The sequence below is a fragment of the Brassica napus genome, chromosome C9 (assembly GCF_020379485.1).
Source record: "Brassica napus cultivar Da-Ae chromosome C9, Da-Ae, whole genome shotgun sequence".
NCBI classification, from domain to species: domain Eukaryota; kingdom Viridiplantae; phylum Streptophyta; class Magnoliopsida; order Brassicales; family Brassicaceae; genus Brassica; species Brassica napus.
The window spans coordinates 52453157-52466670 of NC_063452.1; positions in this window are offsets into that span (position 1 = coordinate 52453157).

The following is a 13514-nucleotide window of genomic DNA, read 5'->3' on the forward strand; positions in this document are numbered from 1 at the left end:
CACACATACATCAGTACATAGACCAATCAGTACATAATTTCACAGAAACACATACATCAGTACATAAACAGAACCAAACCAAACAAAGAATATTTGATAATAAGCCCTTTAAGTAAAAAAAGAAGTCACTCTTCAATTAAAATAACAAATCATAAGAGATGACCATGCAAGCCAATCTCTCTATTAGTTTCACTAGAATTTTCACATTCAAGTTTCTGTTTCTTTGAAAACCTTCAAGGATTCTTCATCTAGCGCAAGTGTAGCTTCTAGCGTTGGAAGCCAATCAGATTGCTGAAGCCAATGCCTAATCGAGAAACTCCCATGGCACTGCAAGAAGGGATACAAATTAATTAAACGGGGGAAACCTATGAAGTCATTTAGAGCAGATGTATATATGGAAGAAACCTACCCCGTGAACGAGGGTGAATGAGTAGGGATCATCTCGCAAGCTATTAGAGATATAACCGTGAACTTGCATTGAGTAAGAATGGTATAGAAGTCTACGACGAACTAGCTTTTTCAATACCTGCAAAGCAATACAACAAAAAGACTGAGCAGAGATACAAGAAGCTACAAAGTGATTGTGATTTAAAAGGAAACAACGAACTTCAATGGCTCTTCTTCCCCTTCTTTGAGCATGAGTCGTATTCAGTTTCCGAAGGACAACTCCTTGGTTAAATAAAGGGCTGTAAAATATGAAGCACCACACATAGATGAAGCCCGCTAAAAATCATTTTATCTTGAAATCTGGTAATACATTGAAGTAGAAACTGACCTATCTGGAATCTGAACTACAGCTTCAAACACAAGTTCATCGGCCTGTAAGAAGGTAAACTCAATTAGAAACATAAGTATAATATAAAAAGAAACACGACCAATCAAATTGGTGATGTATATTTACCCGACCACCATGACCGATGCTAACACGATCAAGAATCTTAAAATCATTCCACTGTACTCAAATCACATCCACTCTCCTCCATACGAACAATCATTTCTCTAGCTCGAGAGAGATCTTTCAACTCACACAAGCAATGTACCACTCCTGAGTATATATACAAATCAGGACGAACACCCACATTGATCATCTCCTCAAACACCCCCATCACCAAACCGTAATGCCTACAATGAACTAAACCATGTAACAACGCGCTCAAGGTTCTCACTTGAGGCACTAAACTAACTTCCTTCATCATCCTAAACACCAAAACGCCATCTAAACCTTTCCTACTTCGTACATAATGCCGAATCAACAAATCAAAACTCGAGCTTGAACTCGAACCAAGCTTACACTTCTCGTAACACGTGTAAAGCGGGTGAAAAGCCTCGATTGGATTTGACAAGAGCATGGATCAAGATGCAGAACGACGCCGTCGAGTGGTCGAATCCTCTGTGCAGGCCGAAGAAATTGAAGAACCTCAGACCCAGTTTGGGTTCGTCTAGGGTTCCGATCAGGATCTCTTCGACGTGGGTTGGTTTCAGTCTCCGAGAGACGAGGTCTCTGCTCAGCGCGATCTCCCCGCTACATTTCCGGGAGATTGAAGAGATTACACCGGAAAAGTCCTACTCCTGCCATGGCTTCTTCTTCTTTCTTCCTTCTTCGCGATAGAGAAAGCGAGAGTGAGGAAGCGTGTCCTAAAAGATACGGTCTCTTCTATTGCTTGATTAAGAGACGTAGCTTGAAGTAATTGCTATTTTTCTTTTTTTTTTTAATTCTAAAAACACTAAGAGACAGGCTTAAAAGACCCCGTTAATGATGCTCTTAGCATCAAACAACCATGTGGTAGAGATCCAGTGGTTTAAAGTTTACCTTTTTGGTTGAAGACAAGGATCGAGATTTATCGTACACATGGACCTCTATTTTATGTTTCTCTATTTGGGTATTGTAAGTGATTCGGTACTCAATGTATGGTACATATGAGTTTTGTATAATCTGATTATGAATTTTTTTTTCTAGAAAAAAAATAGTACGAGGAAGCATTTAGCATAAGTAAGTTATGTTGCTATTCTATGCCATACAAACTATAAATATTTCAAATAATATGATAAATCTATTTATAAAGGTTCGAAGATACTTTACCAAAAATGTTATATAGAAGATACAAACAATTAAACTATAAAGCACTTTTTTTTTTGAAACAAACTATAAAGCACTTAAATATCCATTTTCATATATAAACTCACTAGCTGAATTCAATATATATGGGTTCGGTTAATATTTAGATATCCTTCATATTATTTTAAAATATTTTTAGGTTTGAAATTTAGCTGGCTTCAAGATGATTAAGAGCTTGACTGGTTTTCCTGCTACGACCCGCAAACGCAGCTTTTGCGGTCGATAGCGGTTGATAGTGTTTCGAAACAATCATTCAAACCGCTTCAAATCGCTCCAAACCGCTCTGAACCTGTTAAAATCAAAAGCTGGTTCCAACTAGCGTTTGCGGTTGCAGGCGGTTGTGGGTGGAAAAATAAATATAAAATTATTTTCAAAATATTTTAAAATAGAAATATTATAAATAAAAATATATACATATTGTATATATTAATTAAACTTCACAAACATTATCATAATTGTTTTTATAAAAACTTTAAACTATCTATTTATTAGAATTTTTAAACATTTATATATACACATATATAAAGATATACACATATACACATATATTAAACGAAATAAAATATTTTTTAAAAAGTTTTAATATAAATCTTCAAAACAATTTTTTTTTTAAATTATAACTTTCAACTAATTTAATTTTTTTATAAATAAACATAATATTTTTATTAATCATATTATATTGATAATTATTATATTTTATTACAATAGCATGTTTTTATATTTTTATAATGTTATAATATGTTAATATGGGTAATTTATTATTAAACCGCTACAATATCTTATAATCAATCAGTCACAAATATTTCGCAAACGCAACAATTTTCAAACGTTGTATCAGTCATACAAAACACTTAATAACGCTTGAAACCACAACCACCCGCATCCGCAAACTCCCGCATCCGCAACCGCAACCGCTGCGTTTAACCCAGTCAGACCCTAATATGAATTTTTGAAACTGAACTGGTTTACTTAAAAAAAAAAAAGAATAATATTAGCATCAGATATTCACTACAAGAAAACAGGGGGATTCTGATGGCGGAAATCGTCGGAAATTCGTCGGAATAGACCGATTCTGACGAATTTCCGACGAACCCGTCCGTCGGTATCGTTTCGTCGGAAAAAAAAAATTCGTCGGAATTTCGTCAGAACTTCCGACGACTTTCTGACGAATACCGAGAAACGTCATTCTGACGAACTTCCGACGATATTACGATGCGGATACACGAGACCAGAGTTCATCGGAAAAACTACGTACCGACGGAGAACGTTTCTCGGACAATTCCAACGTAGAGTGTTCCTCGGTGTATTCCGACGAACTTTAGGCGTCGGAATTTACCGACGGACAACGGTCATCGGAATATACCGACGAACCTCGTTCGTCGGTATATTTCGACGGAAATGGGGTTCGTCGGTAAATTCCGACGGATATATGTCCGTCGGTATATTCCGACGACCACTGTCCGTCGGTATATACCCATTTTTTTAAAAAAATTAATTTTGCATTTTTATATATTTTTCGATATTAATAAATTTAAAAAATCAGAAATTTAAAACTAATAATATTATAAAATTTAAATTCATAAAAACCGAAATAGGAAAAAAACATTCATAAAGTTTAAAATTCATACAAACCGAAATAGAAAAAAAAAACATTCCGAAAGTTTTAAAAAGCCGAAATAAACTAAGATGAACTCGAAGACATCAAACGATCTAGCTTCTGCATAATCTCGGTGTTGAACTTCTTCTGGGATGCCAACTCAGCAAGGATAGTGGCATTCTCCGAACGGATAGTGGCATTCTCCGAAAGGATAGTGGTGTTCTGCTCCTCCAATGCCCCAATCCGTTCATCTTTGTCATGTAGCTCCTCGAGAATCATGGGATCGGCATACGGAGCTTGCGAAGAAGATGCCGGATACGAAGAAGCACGACGGGCCAACCCAACTAAACGGCCTCCTTTCCTTTTAGGAACCGCCTACAAAAATATTTAAAGTAAGTAAATAGGGACAAGTAAGTAATCGACATTATAAAAAAAATATATTAATAAAAAAAATTACCTTTTCAACCATCTCATTTATTTGCAATAGAGACAGGTTGGTTGAAGCTCCCGTGGATTCGCCGTCATCAGAGAGAGGCTGAGATTGGGCAACTATTTCAGCTTCCACCAAATCAACTACACCTTTGATCACGGGGTCCTGAATTTGACCCGTCGTCTTGTTAGTGTGAGCCACCTTAATGAGTTGGAGACGATCAACGGGATTACCGTCATTTGCTTCGATCTAAAAAAACCGCCATTATTAGCCAAGAAATATATAAAATATTTATTTAAAAAATATAAAGATAAATAATAATAAAAAACTTACAAGTTCATCCTCCTTAGTAGACATAGAGCAAGCGCCGAGGTTGTGCACATACATACCTTTCCCGCCACGATCGCTCTTCCGGTTCCTGGAGTTCCTAGAAGACGTCTCTGCAGTTTCTTCCTTCTCCCAATGACCTATCAACTGCTCCCACACCATCCCGTTGATGAACCGTGGCTTCTTGTTCTTCTGCCAAACTGTCTTCCACGCGTTTATCTGCTTTGTGTAAGAGTCCATGGCCTTTTGTTGAATTTCTTACGGACTGTTTCCGTAAGATCGGAGTGCCAGTTGAACTCTTGCTACAAAACAAACACAATTTAATAAGTAAATATATTTAAAAAAATGTAAAAACTTTAAAAAAATGAAGAGTTACTATACCGCAAACTGACGAAACCACAACTCTCGTTCGTCGTTAGGGATCACACTCCACTTTGGATATCCAAAACGGAGCATGGAGTACATCATCTGGTTGATGCTCCGGCTAATGCCATTTTTCGACTTGGTGAACCTGTTAAAAAAAATACAAGTTAGCAAGTTAATTAAAGGAAAAAATATAACGGTACAAATAAAAAAAATACTAACCAAGTGCTATGGCCTCGTCGTGGGTTGGGTTGGAGAAACGGGAGATGCTCTCGACCTGGTTGTTGAACCAATAGATGAACCGGCATGACCCCGGATCCTGTTGAGCAGCAGCGTGAGGGGCAGCGTGAGGGGCAGAGGGAGCTGGAGCGGGAATATATGCGGGAACCGAGTCATGAGACGATCCCGATGCACGGGAACTGCTCACCGAACTACGTCGAAGACGGGCTGCGGGGCGGGCTTCATCCTCGGCCCTAAAAAAAAAATTAATACATCAAACATATTCTCAAATCATTTCTATTTTTAATGTTTTCATTTATATATTTACAAAAGGTTTTATAAACGTTTTAAAAAAAACTATTAAACCTTTATATATATATATATATATATATGTATACAAAATTATTAAAAATTTATAAATATAAAAAAATGTTGTTAAAAATTTATAAATGAAGAAAAATGTTGTTAAATATTTATATTTTTTTTAAAAAACGTTTTATTATACATAGTTTATTAGTGGAAACTTATAAAAAATTATAAAAAATTTTAAAATTTTTATTATACATGATTTACATATATATATATGTATACAAAATTATAAAAAAATTATAAATATAGAAAAATGTTGTTAAAAATTTATAAATGAAGAAAAATGTTGTTAAATATTTATATTTTTTTAAAAAAACGTTTTATTATACATAGTTTATTAGTGGAAACTTATAAAAAATTATAAAAAAATTTTAAAATTTTATTATACATGATTTACATATATATATATGTATACAAAATTATAAAAAATTTATAAATATAGAAAAATGTTGTTAAATATTTTTTAAAAAATTTAAAAACGTTTTATTATATATATTTCATTACTGAAAACTTGAAAAACATTTAAAAAAAAAAACGTTTTAAAAAATCAAAAAACGTTTTTAAAAATCAAAAAACGTTTTTAAAAATCAAAAAATGTTCCAAAAAAAAATAAAACAACAATCCAAACAACAATCCTAACTTATATATCCTAAACTATCAATCAAACAACCTAAAATCCGAGATCTAACATCCAAAACCCTAAACAATTGAGATTAAAGAAGGTTTGGGATGATTCTTACATGATTTAGGGTTTGGGGGAGGAATCGCCGGTGTAGAGGGATGAATCGCCGGTTTTGGGGGAGGAATCGCCGGTGAATCGCCGGTGGAGAGAGGAATTTAGAGAGAGAGATGCGGAGATAACGAAGAAAGAAGGAGGAGGGTTATTATATCAGACGATTCCGACGGACACGGGTTCGTCGGTATTCCGTCGGTATAATTAAAATATACCAAATGCCAATTCGCGAAAATTTTCAAGCGGTTTGGTTCTCCCGGGCAAATTTAAATTCCGACGGAATGTGTCCGTCAGTATATTCCGACGGACACATTCCGTCGGTATATTCCGACGGAATTCCGACGACTTAGTGTTTAGGGTGTTGATTTCAAGTTTCTAAATGCAAAATCCAAATCTTTGATAATATATATAGTATTTGCATAAAGATTTAACAATAAAAATGTTTTATAACACGATTTTACACAATAACATTTTTTGTAGTGTAAGCTTATATAAATATGATTGTATAAGTATATAATGTTAAGATGAGATGTTATGAAAACAATGATATGCATACATAAATATTTTAATGAGTTGTTATATTAGAACGGTTGCGATCTAATACTATACTAAACACTTATTATGTGTTATTTTCATAGTTTTGGCATCTAAATTTATAGATTTTTATGATTGAAACTTTATAGAAACATATGTCGTCGGTATTTTCCGACGAAATACCGACGACCTTTCCAATTTTCAATGAAACCCATTGTCGTCGCTATGTCGTCAGTATATTGCGAGGGATTTCCGACGGACCATTAAAAAAAAAAAACTAATCAGAATCTTCTGAATCTTCATCAAACTCCCCAACCTCGGCTTCCGGCTCTGAATGTACGACAACATCATGTCCAAACACAGTCAAATTCTCAACGAGTTGAACATTTTCCAAATTTTCAACTGTCTGGGCGTTGCTGGTAGACTCTGGTTGCAATGGTTCATCATCATCAGAAGTTCCATCCACTCGTCCTCTTGGGTTGATTTGCGTTACAGTAACCCATGGATCGTCTCTGTACGTCACCCGAGGGTAACTGATGTAGCACACCTATACATATCAATTATACAAGTATTAGTAAAATATATAACATTAATTAATTATATTGGTAAAAAATTATGAATAGATTGACATACCTGATCAGCTTGCGAACCAAGAATGAAGGGATCATAATATTGAAGTTTCCGCCGCGAATGAACTGATGTAACACCAAACGCATCAATCTTCACTCCTCTATCTGGGGTGGTGTCATACCAATCACAATAGAATACTACACAACGCAATCCAACCATTCCAGGAAATTGGATTTCCAATATTTCTTTTATGTTGCCGTAGTAGACATCGTCACCAGAAGAAGATGAAACACCAGCATCATATGTTGTCTTAGAATGACCTTTCCTTGTGAATGCATATCCTCGCGTACAAAATTTAGGATATGATTTGACCACATAGTTTGGTCCCTGCACAAATTCGCGTATCCAATCATCGAACACAAGACCTCTGGCCAAACCATCATTCACCTATAAATTAAAAACATATATGATTGAAAAGTTAATTAGTTTATATATATTAAATTTAAACTAATCATTTGCATAGGGTAATATGATATATGACTCACATAACTACGAAGCCACGCAGAAAATCCGTTATCTCTAAGTTGTCGAAGCTCATCTTCTGTTGCATGCCTGTGAGTCATACGCAACTCCGCCATATATACACTATATACAAAAATATTATCAATATGAAATAAATTTATTGAATATTAATCTAACAATAAATGAATAAATATTTTTACCTCTCATATTGTAGAACATCTTCACAGTTGGTGAGCAAATATGTTTGCAAATGAGCGTGCTCAGTGTCCGTAAGTCTCCGCTTCGTGAATTTTCCACTAAGTCGTCCTATTTCCTTGAACATGCTTGGGACAGTAACATGATATGTTGCTCTCTCCCCTCTATCATCATGCCGAGCAGGTCTTCGGTGTTTTGTATGCACTTCTGGTGGAAAATAATTTTCAGCAAAGATTGCAGTTTCTTCATTGATCACCTGTGCCACTATAGATCCTTCCACCCTGCTTTGATTTTTGACCATCTTCTTCAGATGATGCATATAACGCTCAAAAATATACATCCATCTGTACTGCACAGGACCACCAAGTTCCAATTCTCTTGCGAGATGAATAGCAAGATGTTCCATTACATCAAAGAATGATGGAGGAAATATCTTCTCAAGGTTGCACATGCTGACTGGTGCGTTTGTCTTCAAATTATTAATACCCTCTTCAGTCACTACTCTGCTGCATAAGTCGCGGAAGAAAACACTAATCCCTACATAGATAAAAGACATAATTTTCGTAAGTATTAAGTTTTTATAAGCATAATTGTTAAATATAAAAATAAATTAAATTTAAAAATATAATATACCTGCAATTGCTTCATGAACATTACGTGGCAATAATGCTGAAAAAGCAAACGGAAGGAGGCGCTGCATAATTACATGACAATCATGACTCTTCAAGCCAGTAAACTTTCCTTCGCTTCTATCAACGCAGTTCCCCAAATTTGATGCATATCCGTCAGGAAATTTCACTTTATCTGTAATCCAATCAAAGAACTCTTCTTTTCTAGCACCATCCAGCCGATAAATGGGAAAAGGGGCCGTACCGTTCTCATCAACGTGAAGTTCAGAACGATCACAAATATCGACTAAATCCAACCTTGACTTCAAATTATCCTTCGTTTTACCTTGGATGTTAAGGACTGTGTTCATCAGATTATCGAAGAAGTTCTTCTCAATATGCATGACATCTAAATTATGCCGCAATAGATGACTCTCCCAATATGGCAGATCCCAGAAAATACTCTTTTTGTGCCAGTTATGTAGCTCTCCAACCGCATTGACTCGAATGTTTTCATGTCCACCTACATCTGGCGTCCTTTCTGCATCAAAATACCTAAACTGCTTCAACAAATCTTTCCCACTAACTTCCTCAGGTGGACCATCAAACACCTGCTTGTTCTTCGTAAACGAAGTCTTACTCCTGCGGTATGGATGATCAGGTGGTAGAAATCGTCTGTGACAGTCAAACCAACACGTTTTCCTTCCGTTCTTTAGTTGGAAAGCATCTGTGTCATCTTGACAATATGGACATGATAGCTTCCCATGTGTTGTCCATCCAGATAACATACCATATGCTGGAAAGTCACTTATTGTCCACATAAGTACTGCCCGCATCTGAAAGTTTTCTTTGCGCGAAACATCGTATGTCTCAAAACCATGCGCCCATAGTTGTTGCAACTCATATATTAGTGGTTGAAGAAACACATCTAGTGATCTTTTAGGATGATCTGGCCCGGGGACGAGAATTGAGAGAAACAAAAACTCTCGTCGCATGCACAAGCTCGGCCGTAAGTTGTACGGTGTCACAATAACTGGCCATAGAGAATACTGCCTTCCATGCTTTCCAAATGGGCTGAAACCATCAGTAGATAATCCAAGATAAACATTTCTTCTCTCTTCCGCAAATTCTGGATATGTTGACTGGAAATGTTTCCAAGCCTTTGCATCTGAAGGATGTCTAATCTCACCATTTGTGGAATGCTCTGCATGCCATCTCATTGCTTTTGCTGTGCGCTCACACTGATACAACCTCTTCAATCTTTCCGTCAAAGGCAAATACCACATTCTTTTGAATGGGATCGGAACTCTTCCCCTCGTCTCCTGATAACGAGGTTTCCCACAAAATTTGCATACATTCCGTGTCTCATCCGCTCTCCAGTAGATCATGCAGTTGTCAATACATACATCTATCACTTCATACGGTAGTTGAAGACCTGCAACAAGTTTCTGAACCTCGTAGTATGAACCCGGTGCAAGGTTATCCTCAGGTAGAATACCTTTGACAAAATCAGTAATCGCATCCATACATTCTTCAGCCAAATTATAGTCTGTCTTAATACCCATTAATCTAGTTGCAGATGATAAGACTGAATGACCATCTCTACAATTTTGATACAAAGGTTGTTTTCCTGCATCCAACATGTCAAAAAATCTCCTAGATTCGGGGTTTGGTTCTTCCCCTCTATAATGATCATGTACCATCTGCTCAGTACCTACACCATAATCTATATCCGTTCTAGATTCTTCTAACCTAATATCAGGCTGAGGTTCACTAACAGGCTGAGGTTCGCTAGTACTACCATATTCATAACCAGTTTCCCCATGAAGGTACCAAACTTTATAATTACGTGAAAACCCTTTCATATACAAATGAGTCCAAACATCAAATTCTTTTATAACCTTATTATTATTGCAAGAAGAGCAGGGACATCTTAACATACCACTTTTTGCATCCGGTTGCTGTTGAACAAGCCTCATGAATTCTCCAATCCCTTGAACGTATTCTTCCGTAAGCAAATTGGTGTTCGGATCCAAATGAGGTTTATCCATCCACGAACGATAATAAACTTCTGAAGACATGATTTTCACGGAATTGTTATGACTAAAGAGAATGAAGAGAGAATGAAGTGTGAATGAGTTGAATGAGGAGGGGTTGTATTTATAGGAAATTGCTTACGGACCTCCGACGACTTTCCGACGGAATTCCGACGGATGTAAAGCAGTCCGTCGGAATTCCGTCGGTATTGTCCAATCTCAAACGGCTATACAACGGTCATATATATTTGTCGGCAACGGTCACATGGTTCGTCGGAATTCCGTCGGTATTTTCCGACGAACTTCCGACGACTTTGCTGTTAATCAGAATGTCGTCGGAAATTCGTCGGAATATACCGACGAACTTCCGACGACTACAACGGTTACATTTTTTATCGGAATGTCGTCGAAAAGTCGTCGGAAAGTTCCGACGAACCATATTTCGTCGGAATTCCCTCGGAAATGGCCGACGGAATTCCGACGACTTAATTTTTTTGGATTTGGTCAGAAATTTGTCAGTATTCCGTCACAAATGTCCGACGACCTTGGTGTCCGTCGGAACCTCCGTCGGAATTCGGTGTGTTTTCTTGTAGTGATCAGAACAAACGTTATGTGAAACCATTCAAGGAAAGCGCATGATTTAGACGACGGCCCAACTCGAGCTACCATAGACACACAAAGAGCTAGCTCGTGAGACATATTCACATGAAAACGCTTAGACATATAAAAAGTAGTACTAAGATATATATGTGGATGAAGATTATCATAATCTATATATAGCGTATATCTCTAACTCTTAGAAAATGTGCATTGCTCTAATTATATTCTTAGAATATCGGAGAAACGAACAATATCTAGCCTTTATGATGTTTTGGGAGAAATTAGCCAGCAATAGATTGCAAATGTATTGGTATTTAAAATATATTTTGATATAGGGTTTTAGTAATAAAAGTCTCCAAGTAAAGATAGATTGTAAAATAACTTTTCAACCAAAAATTTGACAAAAAACGCTTAACTTTAATTACATTCCGTCTAAAAATACCGCAACATAGGGTGACAAACGTTAACAAAAAAAATTTCGTTAAATTTTTAGTTGGGAGGTTGTTTCATGATCCATCTTTAGTTGATAGTTTAATTTTTTTTGTTATCACTTATGCATTTTAAAAAACTCTTATAATCGATTTATAAGCTTTTATAAATATTTAATGATTAATAAAGCTTAACAATAATTTTATAAACTTTTACAATCTCTGCTGCTTGTCAGGATAAAATAATGCATGGTTATTCATAATATTAAGGAAACATAAAATAAATTAATAAACAAAAAGAATAGATCAAAAATATTGTTTTATTGATCAATAGGGTAGGAGTACAACATATTGGTTCAAAAATCAAGGAGAAGAAACCTTTATGTGTTTTCTTAGATCACTATTGCAAAATATCAAATAATTTAAAATTTATAAGTAACATTAAGTTTTATGAGTGTTGAGGAAAATTAATTCATGAAAATAGTGGAGAGTTATTCTTCTTTTCCTTGATTTCCAAATTAATACGTTGTACTTCTGTCCTACTAATCAATAAAACAATATTTTGGTCTACTCTTCTTTTTTTATTGTTTTACTTTCTGTTTCATTAGTATCATAAATAACCTTGCATTATTTTAATTTTACAAATAGCAGAAACGATAAAAGATTATAAATCACTGTTAAGATTTATTAGTTATTTTAAAAAATACAAATATTTATAAAGATTTATATATTGGTTATACGATTGATAAAGTGATGTATAAGAATTTATACATTAGTTTTAAAGTCTTATAAGTCGATTATAAGAGTTTTAAACAATGCATAAGTAATAATAAAAGTTTTAAAATATTTAAATAACTATTAATAATAAAATCCTTTAATTAAAGATAGATGTAAATAACCACTCAACCAAAAATTTGACGAAAAAAATTCTCCACTTTAATAACATCTGTCACCCTTCATTGTGGTTAGAAAGAATGTGACATATATTAACGTAATTAAATTTGAGAATTTCTTTCGTCGGAATTTAGTTGAGGGATTGTTTTATGATATATTTTTAGTTGAAAGTTTTATTACGAAAGACCTTTTGATTTACTAAAAAAATGTATAACAAGTTAAAACAAGTTTTGTACGGATGTGTATCCATTTGATTTACAATTTTGTGAAGCAATAATTTTTCTTGTCATATTTGTTTTATTTATATGTGAACATTCAAATGATCAAACATTACGTTTCCAGTGTATAAGCATACATTTTAATTTTAATTTTTAACTAGATTTTGACTCGCGCTTGAAAGCGAGATTGATTTTAAAAATATACAATAATTTTTCTTGTCATATTTGTTTTATTTATATGTGAACATTCAAATGATCAAACATTATGTTTCCAATGTATAAGCATACATTTTAATTTTAATTTTTAACTAGATTTTGACCCGCGCTTGAAAGCGAGATTGATTTTAATTAACCCATTTTAAATTAATTTTAATGATTTAAAATCAAACCCGTATCACTTTGATTAAAGCATGTTTTTGTATTTTTGTTATAGAGTAGGCTAGTATGTTTCTTTTGTTTTGTACTTTATTAATAAGTTGCATTTTTTATGTTTGATAAAATTACCCAAACAAAACTTCAACTGTAAAACATAAAACATAAACAGTAACACGATCAACTATGTAATAAATATATTTGTTAACTATAAATTTAACAACTATTTCTTTACTAATTAAGGATTATTTCCTATTTATTCAGTTATCATATAATCAGATCTTAATATAAAATTTTATAGAGTGAATGTGTGGAATATACCCAATTAAGGTCCAAATTAGATGAATGCCCATAATTATGGATAACCCAAAAAGTAGTAACTT